At 38.9% G+C, this 16831-nt stretch overlaps 1 long non-coding RNA gene across 1 annotated transcript; it reads right to left on the bottom strand.

Annotated features, from left to right (window-relative positions):
* Positions 1 to 10475: 10475 nt before the first annotated feature.
* LOC114677706 (uncharacterized) lies at positions 10476 to 16831 on the bottom strand. Its single transcript, XR_013417073.1, has 3 exons — positions 16722 to 16831; positions 15594 to 15667; positions 10476 to 10748 (listed from the first exon to the last, which is right to left on the bottom strand). It is a non-coding gene; the product is annotated as an uncharacterized LOC114677706 (long non-coding RNA).

Raw genomic sequence — 16831 nt, forward strand, 5'->3', positions numbered from 1 at the left:
GACTACAGGCGCTCGCCACCACGCCCGGCTAATTTTCTGTATTTTTAGTAGAGACGGGGTTTCACCGTGGTCTCCATCTCCTGACCTCGTGATCCGCCCGCCTCGGCCTCCTAAAGTGCTGGGATTACAAGTGTGACCCACCGCGCCCGGCCTAGAACTAATTTCATCAGTCTCTGCAAATAACCTAGAAGTAGGTAAATACTTTGGGCAGCAACAAAACTTCCATTTCTGTCTATTTATATGACCTAGGTTTCTCAGGGCTTACATCTAGAAACATAAAATAGATGAACAGAATTGATGGGAGTGCTGTCTCATTCAAATAATGAACAATATTTATCTAGGGGCAAATGAAAATAACCTGACACCGTTAATCTCATTAAGAGCTTTCTTTTTGATAATTTAAAAATTGTTGTTTAATGATTATCTATGAAAATCTGTAATGTAGTTACGTTGTTTTGACTAATTATGTACTACTAACAGTCGCAATGATAGCTCTCTCTAAGAGGCAATTAACACTTAGAGCCTTATGTTCACAGGTAATTAAAAAATTATTCTTTCAATTTATATGCATATTTTAGTCATAGAAAATATTGATGATTAACAGAGTTTCAAAAATAAATATATACTAAATACATTCTTGGGAAGGGGGGCTTGAAGTGGGATAGGAATAAAAGTCCAGGAAGAAAAAGGGATAAAGTACAATTTCCCATTGTTAGATAAAATCTGATACATATATTTTTAAGAATGGACAGTGTGGGTGTCAAATTGCCGTGGTGTTGGAATGTCATTGAATATGATGGGATTTAAGGTTTTTTTTAAATGTCTCTGGTTACCAAATTCCACAAATTACATCTTTGCAAACTTGTAAACTTCTGATAACAATTATGAGATGGCTACCTAAAAAAAATCAATGAAGAATACAGAGAATTTCATTTCCTCTTGCAGGATATCTGGGATTCAAATTTGAAGAAAAATTTTAAGCTATTTTAATTTGTTTACTGATTTAAGCTATTGGTGAGTTATGTATGTGTCCTTTATAGAGACAAGCGTCCCAAATTAGCTGATCATTTCTGTGACGGTAAATGGCTATCAGTTGTATCAACCCAGCCAACACTGAAAAAATATTAGCACAAACTGCCACTCAAAGGTAAAAGTGATACGCTTTTATAAAGAAATAGAAAAAAAAAACTGGCTTTTTAAACAAACTTCTGCAATGGAGACAGCATTTTGAGAATAATTGTTTGGAAATGTTCCCATCATTATGTGATTTTGCTGCTGAAAACAATATTTGTCATTTACAAAATTTCTTAAATCTGCCTACTCTAAAAACAGGACCACAAAATATATAACTTGCTTTGTAACCTGTGTACAGTCCCAGTGGTATTTAAACTCACTTGTTAAAAATTTAAAAATTCAACAGCTTCTGATTGACATCAGGAAAAGCAAATATTTTCTAATATTTCAACCAATATCTACATGATTAGTAAATGGGACTGAAAAGAATGCATATAATGACTTAGTAAGAATGACAATGAAGCACTTACTTTTTCCAGTTTGGACCTGTGTGTATTTGTGAGATATCTTTAGAGCTAGGGCAACTTTTTAAAACAAATACCAAAAGAAATTGAATTTAGAAAAATATCTTTGATCACTATGTCACAAATTATTAAACCAAGATTTAAAAAAATAAAACCTATTTAATGACATAATTCTTACTAAAATATTAATATTAAGACTATTTTTAGAGAAGCAACAAGTTTTTTATTTCATGATTGAACTAAACATAAATTATTTCTAAATAGTTTATTTCATCTTTATCTTATCTTTAAAATTCTTCTATTTACAAAAGTGTTTTATATTTTATGTAACCCACGAGTCTAGTAGTAAATACATGCAATTATTAAATAAGTAAATTGGGGTGCCTACTCAAGCATTTTTAACTGATAGGAGGTAAGAACAAAACATTGGAAGCTACTTCTCTATAAAACTTTATGCAACTGAGTGAGAATATCTTGATGAAATAGATTGTCTGCCTGGAATATATAAATAACCAAAATTGGCTCAAAATGTAGAAGATCTACCATGAATAAAATTGAAAAAGATGATAATTATCCCTTCAAATTTGCCAAAACCAGATGATTTTATGGATGTTATTTTAGACTCTGAAATTATAGATTTCTTTTGCAATTTAAAATGTCCCGGAGAATAAAGATGGAAATCTTCCCAGTTTATTTTAACCTCATACCAAAACCTGATAAAATTATCACAATGAAAGAAAACTATAGCTAAATTTCACTTATGATTATAGAGAATTAAAAAATCCTAAATAAAATCATCAACCCAGATGTATTAAAAGAGCAACAAATTTTCCCCCATACTAGAGTTTATTATTGGAATCAAGGAGTATAAAGAAATTTATTAATGTAATAGATACAAATGATTTTTAAAAGATAGTATCAATAGATATCCTCCAAAGGTATCTAATTTAGTTTAACAACCAAGTTTGACAGAGTATTTAAGGAAACTAGAAAGAATATTCCTTCAACATTTCGTATATACATAGATAAATACATACATATCAAAATGGATCTCTCTGCCTCTCTCTCAGATGTATGCCATTGGAAATCACAAACACTTAGTGTAAACAGTTACTACTATTTTGTGAATCTTGACCAATATAATGGGAAAAGCTAAATTAGTTTCAAAAAACACAAAGAAGTATCAATGTTTGCAGTTGATTTCTTTTTTTTTTTTTTTTTTTTGAGACGGAGTCTCGCTCTGTCACCCAGGCTGGAGTGCAGTGGCGCGATCTCGGCTCACTGCAAGCTCCACCTCCCAGGTTCCCGCCATTCTCCTGCCTCAGCCTCCTGAGTAGCTGGGACTACAGGCGCCCGCCACCGCGCCCGGCTAATTTTTTGTATTTTTAGTAGAGACGGGGTTTCGCTGTGGTCTCCATCTCCTGACCTTGTGATCCCCCCGCCTCGGCCTCCCAAAGTGCTGGGATTACAGGCTTGAGCCACCGCGCCCGGCCTGCAGTTGATTTCTTTAAATAGGAAAGTTCAATAAAATGACCATTTACAAATCATACAGACATTAATTTTAAAACAGTTTTCTAACAATTAATATCAACTGCCTAGACATACACTTAATTAGGAATGCCTAAAATCCATTAGAAAGCATTAACATTTTCCAAGGGACATAGACAACTACAAAAAAATGGTGCTGCAGATAAGACTCAGTATTGTTAAGATATCAGTTCTGCTAAATTAATTACAAGTTGTCAGAATTTTAGTGAGTTTTCTTAAAAAATAACTTGTAACAGTGATTCCAAATTTCAACTAGAAAAATAAACATATTGCAATAATTTAAATTTTTGAAAACTAAGAATGAGAAGAGATTTGCACTAATGGTTTTCAAAATATATTATCAAAATATAACCAATTAAAACAACAGTACTGGAATAGATAGAACAATGAAACAACAATGAAATCCTAGGAGGATTTCAAGCATACTTAAGACTTTAATATATGCTAAAGTGATCTTTATTAACAATGAGGAAATATGTACGTTACTTAACAATGGTGCTGGAACAGTTGGTCTGCTTTGAAAACATAGGACGAATTTCCCACCCTATACCATAATCTAAAATAAATTCCAGATAGATTAAATATTTCTTTTTCTTTCTTTCTTCTTCTTTTTTTTTTACACCCAGGTTGGAGTGCAGTGGCACAATCACAGCTCGCCACAGCCTCAACCTCCTGGGCTCAGACGATCGTCTCTCCTCAGCCTCCTGAGTAGGTGGAACTGCAGGCAGATGCCACCATGCTTGGCTAATTTTTAAAATTTTTCTTAGAGACCAATTCTCCCTGTGCTGCCCAGGCTGGTCTTGAACTCCTAGCCTCAAGCAATCCTCCTACCTTGACCTCCCAAAATACTGGGATTACAGGCATGAGACACTGCACCTGGCCTCGAGATTAAATTTTTTGAACACAGAAAATGAATTATGTTTATAATCAAGAATTCTCTAAGCTGCAAACAAGGGTTGGATACAGATTTTGTGGGAAGCAAGCTTAATCAATTTTAGAACTTTCATTAAACGAAGTAATGTAAAAACATAAATGCAAAATTAGAAACAAAACTGGATATCTGCTTAGAATGAGAAAACAAGAGCTGATAAATACCACAGACATCACAAAATTCCAGAAAAATAACATAGCATTTTTATTAGCATACTCTACAATATTTTTTTCTAGTTTTTTTGGCTGTCTGTTTGATTGCTTCCTCCTATGGCAATGATTTTGTAATATTTTCTAAAGAGAAAAATAAAAAGACCCACCAGTCCTTTTTGTCGTCGTTAATCAAAGCACTTTCTTTAAACTGATAGACTGGAAACCTTTCTTACAGCTTCACAACTCATAATAGATAATGTCAGGTAAATTTTTAGTGTTGTGGCTGAACTGGGAAAACCTCTAGCAAGTTTCTTCATATATGAAGTGGAAGACCTTGGAGCATTTCAAGTTCTCCTCTATAAAGTCTAACCTTAAGGCATTCTTTGAATTGGTGACACTAATTTAACAAACTGTCCTGGGGGTATTGTAATGTTGTATTTTTTATGCTATTTGTACTATTTTATCTTTCTTGATGTTTGTATCTCCTGACAAATTAGTGAAAAATGTATTTTGTTTTCAGTTTGTTGCACTCTTCTTTATTAACTGGAAAATCAAAGAATTCTATGGTGTATTCACCACTTATATTTGAAATTTATCTCTTTATTTTAATGAATTCTGTTTTCAGTATTGGGTGAGGGTTTTTTGGCTATATTTTGCTTCTAAATACCAGAATTGTTTCTACTATTATATTGAAATTCATAGCACACACTTTTATTGTATGGACATATACAAAATTATACATACTGCATTATCAAGTTGGAATTATTTTTGTGCATTAACAGAAGAAAATTTCTGTTATGACTAGGCATTGATGAAAACCAAACCCTGTGCTTACAATTTTGCAGACTAGCTCCCAGGTCTGTACATTTCCAGCATATTGTACCTATTCCTGCAAGTTATTGTTACAGAGACATAGCTAGAAAGAACTAAATGGTACTCAGAAATGACAGCAAACCACATACATGCATCCTACTACACTAAATGTATCTTAAGTTCAATTTCCCTTAGTTAGACCTCTAACTGCCTTTAATCTGTGATGTCATTTAACATGAAGTTTAGTGTAATGGACGGGAAGTAAAAGTGAAAAGAAACTGAATGTTGTTAAAGTATCTGACTTTTGGAAGATTTATGACCAGGATAACACATGACTCAGAGCCTTGAAAATGGCCCATATAACTGAGGATCCCTGGAAGCTAAAGTTTGTGGTAACTCTTTCTCTGACACATAAAGGCAAGCTGGTAAAGAAAATATTGATCAGTTAAATAAGATAAGCACTATAAACAACAGTAACCCAAGTATGCCATTTATAGTTAAGAGGCAAATGACAAATGAGGGAAGTGACAAATACACACACACACACACACACATATACATACACATACGTGTGTGTGGCAAATACATAAATATATATGACTTTTTAGTATATATATGGCAAATCAATATACATGACATATATATGCTATGTATATATAGCAAATATATAAACATTTTAGAAGATCTTCTTGTATCACAATGAAATGCAATTATTTACTATTATTTATTTTAAGATAGAAGTGGTAAGATATGGTTGCCTTTAAAATTTCAAATTACTTGAGAAATTACCAATGTGCATTTTTTCTAAGCAACATGTATAAAGTAATAGATAAACCTTACTATAATTGTGTTTGAACATATTGTCCAAAAATGATGTATCGATAATGCTGACATTTCCAAATGATCATCTCGAAATTAAGCCAGTGTCATATAGACAATAACATATCAAAAGAGAAGGGGAAATAAACAAAGTCACAGAGAATAAATGATAGGAAATGCATTTTAGGGTTGGACACAGTGGCTCATGCCTCTAATTCTAGTATTTTGGGAGGCTGAGGCAGACGGATCACTTGAGGTCAGGAGTTTGAGACCAGCCTGGCCAATATAGTGAAACCCCTTCTCTACTAAAAATACAAAAATTATCTGAGCCCGTAGTGCACACCTGTAATCCCAACTACTCAGGAGGCTGAGGCAGGAGAATCACTTGAACCCAGGACAAGGAGGTTGCAGTGAGCCGACATCCGCCACTGCACTCCCGTCTGGGCGATAAGAGCAAGATTCTGTCTTGGAAAAAAAGAAAACAGGCAGTTTAGGAAGATGCAGAAAAAAATCATCAGACACAGGGAATTGAAGGAAGTGGAACAGATGTACACCAACCAAACTAATCACTCCGCTGGTCCCAGCGTGGCCAAGAGGTGTCATGTCTGAGATCAGAGTGAGGGCCAGGCCTAACCAAGTGTGGCGATCTGTGTGGTAAAGAACCCCATATAAAAACTAAAAAACAAATTTTGGGAAAAGATAGGCCCTGAACTGGGGTGAATGGTGGCATGCAGACAATTCTTTTCTTTTTCTCCATTGTTGTTTAAGCCACTCCTTTTCCAAATATTTGCTTCGTGTAAATCCTGATTCCTCCCTGGATTAAGTCTTTTTACTATATGTCATTTGGTATTGTAGGGAGAACAAATGCTGCAATTGTAGTATTTGGAATATGCTTTTGTCATGTTTCATTGTCTATCATCTCTTCCGGTTTGAGGATGCTGATAATATTACCTTTTCCCACAAGTAGTTTTAATGTTCAAAGGAAGAAAAATGCCAGCCAAGTTATCCTTATTTAATTCAATTAGTTCCTTCTATTCTACAGGTACATGCTGAGGCCAAGAAGTGTCATGTTCTTTGCTGGTTTCTGGGGATACCTAGAGTAGGTCTCCCTGGCCATGTGACAGTTACGTACACTAATCGCAACACTGTATGATAGAAACTATAATGGAGATATCTAATCAATTATATGACAAATCAGATGAGAAAAGTGTTGATTCTCCCCCAAGGGACATAGTTGAGCTGAGTGGAAAGAATAAGACATCATATGTCCACTGTGGAGGAGAACGGGGCAAGCAGGAAGTGAAAATATCAGAAAAACATAGAGAAGTGGCTGATCACAGTGCACTCAGGGATGGATCTGGTATGGACAAAGGAAAAGGGCCCGCATTCGGGGCTAATCTCACTGTCCTCTGCAGAGGTCTTTCTCTCAACTCCTAGAAAAACTAAAGGCACAGAGAAGCTACTTTCAGAGAAACCGTGGAGGCCAGAAAACAGTGCTTCGTTCTCAGAGGGAAATGTGTTACACTGACTTCTTTTCTCCTGGGAAGAGGCGAGCAAGGGAAAGAGGAAGATCTCTCTTGTTCTCTATCTGAAACCTGCTAGGGCTTTTCTTTGCCTTCTAAATATAGTTCAGCCTCCTGAACAGCACATACAAATCTCTTCATAATATGAAACTAGCGTAGTATCTATTTGCTATGTTTCCAGGTTTATTATGGCACAAGAGTCATCGTTTCAAGAACTTCTTGGCAGAAGCTGAGGTAATAAATAAATAAATAAATAAATAAAATAAAACTTGTAGAGTTGAAGATGCTTGCCTTTAGTAAAAACACCAAATTCAAGATTAACATGTTATAAAACCACGGTTTTTGCAAGTTGAGGCGCTTGAACACTTCAGACTTGAGAAATGACTGAAATTGGGAAGTGCCGGGACAACACCCCCCATTTCGCCCTCTCCAGAGGCAAGAAGGCAGTGGACTGGGAACTCCTAACTCTAAACATACCAAGTGCAGGTGAGAGCCCTGTTGCTGAGGCAGGTCCTTTGGCTTCTGAGAAGAGAAGCATTGTGGTGCATCTTAACAAAAGACTAATTTTTATTGCGTTGTTAGCTTGGAGGACAAGAAACATTAAAAGATTTGCAAGAAACAGGTCAAGGAAAATACAATTCGGTAGAGAGCTGAAGAAGGAAGCTGTGACTTTAGCCCTGGCAGCAATCTGAATGTGGTCAAAGAAGCAGTGACTCTGCAGAGCTCTCACCACAGAGGAGATGACAACCTTCGGCGAAGACGGAAGTTAGAACAGCTGCTTCCTACTCTGAGGGGACAAACAGCCACATGCACTGAAGGACACATACAAAGTCCCCTGAGACATGAGTAATGTGTGAACGTGTGTGTGTGGCATATGAAAGATTTTGTTTCTTTTCTTTTTTCTGTTTTTTTTTTTTTTCTGAGACGGAGTCTTGCTCTGTCACCCAGGCTGGAGTGCAATGGCGCGATCCCAGCTCACTGCAACTTCCGCCTCCCAGGTTCAAGCGATTCTCCTGCTTCAGGAGTAGCTGGGATTACAGAGTGCGCCACCAACACCAGCTAATTTTTAAAATTTTTTTTAGTAGAGACAGGGTTTTACCATGTTGGCCAGGCTGGTCTCAAACTCCTGACCTCAGGTGACCCACCAACCTCGGCGTCCCAAACTGTTGGGATTACAGGTGTGAGCCACCACGCCCAGCCTTGTTTCATTTTTATAACAATAAGCTAGATGCCAAAAATGCATGCTCATGTCAATGACTTTCTTGATAAGTCAATGTTAAGGCCACTCTTGGGGCCATACATCCCACATCATCTTCATCATCATCTCTAGAACTCACAAGTGAGCTCGTCATCACCCCCTTAGTGCTCATTCTTGGGGGTACATTGTCATTCCCATCACAGCAAACAGCTCCACGGTCTACACAGTAAGTTGGACCAGAAACCCAGAAGTCATTCTAGACATCTCTTTGCGTCTTTACTTTAACATACAGATTACAGTTTACATCTATGTCTTTGTTTACCTTTTTCTGTAAAAAATTGATATAGCTACTCCATCACCAGAGTGTAAGCTCATTGAGAAAAACCCTTAATCCCATTTCTGTATGTCTAAGACTTCATGCACCATCTTGAACACAAAACATGTTTGTGAGCTGAAATAATACTTTTACACCCAAAAAGGTTTAATTATATACCACATAATGTATGTAAGCATTTAAGCATTTTCACGTTGTTTTTTCTTTTATAAAGGTCAAAGATTTTAAATGTTCATAGTCAAAGATCAACACTCCTGTCCTTTATAGGATGGTTTGTTCTATAATGGCTATGCAGAGTAAAAAGTTCTATTGGACTCTCCTGCAACACTGACAGGTCAGATATTTTCACTCACTGGCAGTAACACCTCAAAGTGTCATTCAGGCCTGAGGATGGTGCCTTTTCTAGTTGGGAGGTGTTCGGATCATCCATATTCTCAAACAGGCTCACTCAATAATTACACAGCACTATGTATCTGAAGGCAAAAAAATTAATAACTCTTCTAATTAGTGCAAAGAGAATTGTTTCTAGATTTATCCACCAAATGGTATTCCATTACACATAAATAAATCACGATTTTCATCCTTAAGAGTCTCCTATTCTAAAAATAGAAAAGACTGACACACCTAGAGATAGATAAGAATGTAGACAAACACAATGAGTATTTCTGACTTCATTCCAATGGAAACATTCCAAACTAAATTAAGAAATTTCTAGCTCTCTACTCTCTTCTTTCTTAAAGCTTCCTCCCTCTTTTTTTTTTTTAAGGAAAGAAATAATTATTTATTTTGATCTTATCTTTTGATTAATCCTATTCTTCCATCATTCTTTTTCTTTCATTACTGTCATGGCAGTAGGAGATTAAGGGAAATTTCTCAATGCAAATGATGGTGTGGTAATTTTCCATCTAATTTTGACACTTTTTTTTTTTAAATAAAAAGGTTCCTTATCACTTAGAACCATCCTGCATTTTAATTTTCTTTGTCTTCATTCCTATTCACATGTCCCCTTGAATCAAACTTTTTTGAGAAATTGAAACCACTACTTTTCATTACAGAATCACTTCATTGCATTTGGTTTGAGTGGTTGATCTTTGCTTGTGAGTTTCTTGAGCCAGGCTTCATGTGTTGAGCGTAGTTTATGCACAGGGCTCCTGAAACATGAAAACACCTTCCCTCTCACACTATGTCAAGTTTTGGCTGCCATCTTTCTGTAAGGTTAGCTGTAGACAACTGCTTATTTAAAGGTAAATGTCCAACAGCATATTTGCTTGATTGTTTATGATTGATTAATTTCCACTTAATCATTGAAACCAGAACCAGCTGCTTAAAACTGTGACAAAATGGTGTTTTACTCATTTTCTAATGAGTCCAATGTAGTTATTTCTTTTTTTGATGAAGTAAAATGTCTCTGATGAAGTTGATTTGTAACATGCATTTATTGCTTTGTTTTCTCTTCAATGCCTCATTTATCTCGGTGGTAGTATAAATGGGAAATACATGGAGACCCATTGTCTAACCACTTATGGTGCTCTGAGGGTGAGGCTTAGTACCAATGAACAGAGACCCACAGGTGGCTTCTTCAGAAAGAGAGAAAATGATTTGCCTTTTAGATTTGCTCAGCTTGCATTTCATTTATTCTGTAAAGAGCCAACAATTACACATACACTTTGGTTCAAATTTAATTTATGCCATTTGTTGTTAAAAATGACACAGTATCTGTTCTATTTACCAGGGGGCTGTTGAACAAGGCTGGCCAGTTTTCTTTGAATTCCAGTATTTTCATGCTATGGGGAATTAGGTGTTTAGCTCAGATTCGTGTTTGCCCAATGCCCCGCTGTCAAGACTGGACATCCCAGGACACTCCAACAAACATCTGGTCTGAGGATGCAGTTCTGTTAAAAATAGCAACAACAACAACAATCTGAGGAGTAGCCGGTATTGCAGTTCCACTTTCATGTTTGCTGACTGTCTCAGGTGGCGTTCTCTAGTGCACCTGAGACGAAGACATAGAAGACAGTTTGCTGAGTCAACCCAGGAAATACACATGAGGGCAACGGGAAAGGGACGGATGGCAGTGGGGAAGGAGGAAAGAGAGGAGTCATGCCCTGGGTAGCTAGGGCATTTGTCCCCCTACCCACACCCTGAGGGTCTTATATGTCCCCAGCAGTCCCAGCTGCCTAGCATGCTGGCTGGGCAAGCTGGCATATCTTGGGCACCTGAGAAAAACCCAGGCAGGGCCGCTGAGAGAGAAGTTGCCAGGTGCTCAGAAATTGACCTCCGCCAACGTAGAAGTGAGCTCAGGTACAACGGACGTAGAGCATCTGCTATGCTAATGCATGAAGCTTCCTTGCAGAAACCTGGGTAAGCCTTGTTCTTAGGGCAACTGCTTTGAAGATACTGCAAATTGGATGTTAGCTTTACTGGCGTTCTCATCTGAGAAATGTCTGTCCTGTCTGGAAGAGAATGGCATTGCATCCCAGGCAAATTACCGACAGTGATGAGTGGCAGTATGGTCTTGCAGGGAAGAACACAGGCTCAGGGGCCTAACTGCCTGAGTGTGAATGCTGACTTTAACACTTACTACCTGTGTGATATTGAGTCAGTTACTGAATATCTTAGTCCCAGGTCCACATCTGTAAAGCAGAGAGAATTAGAGTGTCTGTCTCTCAGAGCTGTTGGGAGGACCAATGGAGATCCTAAATATAAAGCTCTTAGCACGCTCACTGGCACACTGAAGCAAAGATGAGCTGTTATCATGATGAGGTAGTAACGTCTGCTGCTACTTCTCAGCTGAAGGGATGTACAGTTGAGAAACTGGTTTTATTGTTAAAAGCATATTGCTAACAAGCCCCCCAAAGACAAATACTGCATGATTCCACTTATGTGAGGTACTTAGGGTAGTTACATTCATTGAAACAGAAAGTGGTTACCAGGGGCTGGGAGGAGAGGAGAATAGTTATTGGTTAACGGGTATAGAGTTTCCATTTTGCAAGGTGAAAAAGTAGTGGAGATTGGTTTCACAACTTTGTGAATATACTTAACACTACTAAACTGTACGTTTAAAAATAGACAAGAAGGTAGATTTTATGCATTTTTTTAACCACAATAAAAGGTTAAATATTTTAAATAACATTTTGTAGAGGGGCTGGGTGTGGTGGCTCACGCTTGTAATCCCAATACTTTGGGTGGTCGAGGTGCATGGATGACTTGAGCTCAGGAGTTTGAGACCAGTCTGGGCAACATGGAGAAACCCTGTCTCTACTAAAAATACAAAAATTAGCAGGTCATGGTGGTGCACGCCTGTAATCCCAGCTACTCAGGAGGCTGAGGTGGAAGGATCACTTGAGCCCAGGAGGCACAGGTTGCAGAGAGCTGAGATCGTACCACTGCACTCTAGCCTGGGTGACAGAGCCAGACTCTGTCTCAAAAACAAAACAAAACAAAACAAAACAGAAAAGCATATCATTGATAAGCTTCATCAGCCATCATTTGGACATTATATTTATCAAATGGAATCTGTAGTCTATTGTGAGCATTGCTCTCATTTCGTGGTCATCTACTTCGACACTGGAATCTGGAAGACATTTCAGATCACCCTGTGTGTAGAATCCATGTTCCCCAAAATGCCATTAAAATGATTCATGTGGGGCACGCAATTAAAGACTCCAACCAGTGAAGAGCTTCACTGCCTGCCACAGAAAGTCAAAGCAGTTGTTTTTAATATAAATGCTGCCTCTTAAACAGTAAGGTTCCAATAAAGTCAGGAGGATACAAGAAAAACAAAATTCAGGAGCTTCTGGATAACTGAACATGTGGAGGTTCCTGGAGGATGGCAAGTCCAGGGAAGGCATGGAGACCCTGCGCCCCTTCCTGCATTCCTTACCCTGTGCATCTCTTCATCTGCATCCTTTGTAATTCCTTTATAACAAACCAGTAAAAGTAAAACAAACGAACAAACATAATTCAGAGGGTTTGCAGATTGAGACAGATAACTCTGCGTTCAGTCAGCATTCACATTCAGGATAAATTCAATTTTCTGACTGCAAATTCAGGAATGTGGAAAGCCAGTTCTTTAAAAAGAAAGATCAATGTACAAAAGATGATGTCAGGCCAGGCGTGGTGGCTCCTGCCTATACTCCCAGCACTTTGGGAGGCCGAGGCAGGTGGATCACTTGAGGCCAGGAGTTCAAGTCCAGCCTGGCCAACATGGTAAAAGCCCATCTCTACTAAAAATACAAAAATTAGCTGGGCATGGTGCGCGCCTGCAATCCCAGCTACTCTGGAGGCTGAGGCATGAGAATCACTTGAACCGGGAGGCAGAAGTTGAAGTGAGCCAAGATTGCACCACTGCACTCCAGCTGAGTGACAGAGACTCTGTCCTCAGCCTCCTCCCCAAAAAAGATGTCATATAAATTCAATCAGAATAAAGTCCAAAACTACCGAAGCAACCCGGGGCAGTGAAGCCCCAGGAGTTGTATTCTAGCTGTAGGTCCCAGGATGAGAAGACCTGCAATCCTGTAGAACACTTAAGTGACTAAGAAGGAAGTAAATTGTAGGCATGACCCATTATTTACTAGTATTCTCACTTTTAAAGAATTTTCTCCGAGGGATTTTTGCAATTAGCAAGATCACGATGATATCAGAGAAGTACAGAACAATCTCTCAAAAGTGTCCCTTGAGATGGTAATGCCTGGGCGTGGCCCCCATTTCCCAGGCCTGGTTCTTGGTTTCAAAATCCAATTTTTTTACTTTCCAGTTCTTTCAAATCTAAGGACCAGACTCTGAGAAATGACATGCAATCCTCTAGGTTGTCAGTAATATTGGACTGTAGGATTGTAGGATTTTTCCTAGGTGATTATACATATTTTCTGAAACTGACTTAGGTTAATCAAATTTATAAAAGACTGATATATACAGTAGACTTACAATTTAATAATTTGCCTGGAATCCAGACCCCAATTTCTTTTCCTTCCTTCCTTCCTTCCTTCCTTCCTTCCTTCCTTCCTTCCTCCCTCCCTCCCTCCCTCCCTCCTTTCTTTCTTTCTTTCTTTTTTCTTTCTTTCTTTCTTTTTCTTTCTTTCTTTCTTTTTCTTTCTTTCTCTCTCCCTTCCTCCCTTCCTTCCTTCCTTCCTCCCTCCCTCCCTTCTTTCTCTCTTTCTTTCTTTCTTTCTTTCTTTCTTTCTTTCTTTCTTTCTTTCTTTCTTTCTTTCTTTCTCTCTCTTTCTCTCTTTCTTTCTTTCTTTCTCTTTCTCTCTCCCTTCCTCCCTCCCTCCCTCCCTCCCTCCCTTCCTTCCTTCCTTCCTTCCTCCCTCCCTCCCTCCCTTCTTTCTTTCTTTCTTTCTTTCTTTTTTTCTTTCTTTCTTTCTTTTTCTTTCTTTCTCTCTCCCTTCCTCCCTTCCTTCCTTCCTTCCTCCCTCCCTCCCTCCCTCCCTCCCTCCTTTCTTTCTTTCTTTCTTTCTTTCTTTCTTTCTTTCTTTCTTTCTTTCTTTCTTTCTTTCTTTCTTTGTCTCTCTCTCTTTCTCTCTTTCTTTCTTTCTTTCTCTTTCTCTCTCCCTTCCTCCCTCCCTCCCTCCCTCCCTCCCTCCCTCCCTCCCTCCCTCCCTTCCTTCCTTCCTTCCTTCCTTCCTTCCTTCCTTCCTTCCTTCCTTCCTTCCTTCCTTTCTTCAGAGTTTTGCTCTTGTTGCCTAGGCTGGAGTACAGTGGCACGATCTTGGCTCACCACAACCTCCGCCTCCTGGGTTCAAGCGATTCTCCTGCCTCAGCCTGCTGAGTAGCTCGGATTACAGGCATGTGCCACCACACCCGGCTGATTTTTTGTATTTTTAGTAGAGACGAGGTTTCTCCATGTTGGTCAGGATTGTCTCAAACTCCCGGTCTCAGGCAATCCACCTGCCTCGGCCTCCCAAAAAGCTGGGCGTGAGCCACCATGCCAGTCACAGACCCCAATTTCTTATACCCAATGTCAAGATATTAATTGGAAGACTGCTTATGTATGTGGAATTAGAAATAAAGAGGGTGGGATAATCTTAAGACCCATATGAATCAGAAAAAAAAAAATCACCCTTATCTTCCAACAGCCTTTACCTCTCTAGTGATTTTAATATATGGCTTCAGTTGGCAGTATTAGATTAACACTAATAAATTCTCAATCTCTACTATAATATCCCCTTTTGAAGCTCCAGTCAGACCATCTTCTCTTAATACATTTGCCCAGACAGGATAACCTCATTAGGCTCCAGCTTTCTTAGTTACGATCACATTCTTTCCCTGCTTTCTTTAGATAACAATGAGACGGACTTTTTGGGCTTGGATCTTGCCCAAACTCTCCCATGTATTTACTGGAAATCTCTTGGCTTCTTTCTGCTGATTCCATTTGGGTCAACTGGTCTACTTTCACTTTGGATGAGAACAATTCCTTAGGATGTCTCACTTAAGAGGATCAAACTATTTACGACCATTCTTGAAGTTTGCAAAGGCTTCTGCTGTGCAGCAACAGCAAAGGAATTAGCATAGGCATGAAATAGGACTGTTTTGCTACCTATGGCATTTCTGATATCTAGCACAGTGCCTGAAGCATAGTAGGCATTCAGTAAGCCTCATATGTATGTTGTGATTGCTGCTACCATAGAAAGTTGAGTTCACAGAAATCCCTGCTTCCCCTTACTATTACTCTACAATGCATTCCCCTGGATCATGGATTACAAAGCAAAATGAAGCAGATAACTTCTGAATAGTACCTGGTATGCGGTAGGAGCTCAGGACATTTTCATTCAATAGACTTGGTTTACTCATCATGGAGTCATCAGTGCCTCTGTTAAATAAGCAAGGAGCCATCAGGAAATAGCACGGCGGGTGATGTCAATTGAAGTCACTTGAATTCTAATTCTAACTCTGTCACTTCACTAGGTATGAAAAGATGAGTCATTTATCCATTCAGAGTCTTCTCAATTTCTGCATTTGTAAAATGGAGATGATAGTACCTAATTTTGCAAGGGAGTTCAGAAGAAAATGCATGGCAAAGAACCCTGTGGTGATACCTGGTAAGATACAGGAACTCAGTAAATACAAGTTCCCCATTGTAACTTTCTGTGGTTTTCCTCAGCTGTTCTGTGGTCCTCGATCTTCCCAGCTGTCCTGTCCACTTGTTGTTGGATCCCAATGAGCCAACTCAGTAGCTCTTAGCATTGGATCTCAGTTGGGCATGTTACTTCTAGTCTCATTTCTCCTGCCTGGCCTTCCCAGTCCTGACCTCTCTTACCCACTGAATGTCAGATCTGGAAGAAAGTCTGAAGTCATAGAACCCTGACCCCTTAGGGACTGTGGGGTGTTTCCTCTTCCTCTGCTTGCTCCTCTCAGTACCTTGCTGGGTCTGGGTGAAGCAAATATCATGGGGTACCATAGTCACAGAGCAGCACTACCAGTGCTGAGCTTAGAGCCTGTAGATCCAATTCTACCCCCACTAACTTCTAGCACAGCTCAAAAGATTGAAAAAGACCCTGTAGTTTTAGGGTTTTCCAAATATCCAAGGATCTAGATCTGGATTTAGATCTGGCACTCTAAGGATTTCTATGTTATTTTATAGATATCCGAGATGAAGAGAAAAAAATATGAATTTGAAACATTCAGCATCACCATTTTAGGCTGTCACACCAATGTTATTAGTATTAATTCCTCTAAAGAAAGAAAGAGGTGGCCGGGCATGGTGGCTCATGCCTGTAATTCCAGCATTTTGGGAAGCTGAGGTGGGTGGATCACCTGAGGTCAGGAGTTCAAGACCAGCCTGGCTAATATGGTGAAATCCTATCTCAATTGAAAATACTAAAAATTAGTTGGGCATGGTGGCGGGTGCCTGTAATTCCACCTACTCGGGAGGCTGAGGCAGGAGAGTCACTTGAACCCAGGAGGTGAAGTTTGCAGTGAGCTGAGATCACGACACTCACTCCAGCCTAGGTGACAAAGTGGGACTCCGTCTGGG

Source organism: Macaca mulatta, chromosome 4 (assembly GCF_049350105.2).
Source record: "Macaca mulatta isolate MMU2019108-1 chromosome 4, T2T-MMU8v2.0, whole genome shotgun sequence".
In the NCBI taxonomy this organism is placed as follows: domain Eukaryota; kingdom Metazoa; phylum Chordata; class Mammalia; order Primates; family Cercopithecidae; genus Macaca; species Macaca mulatta.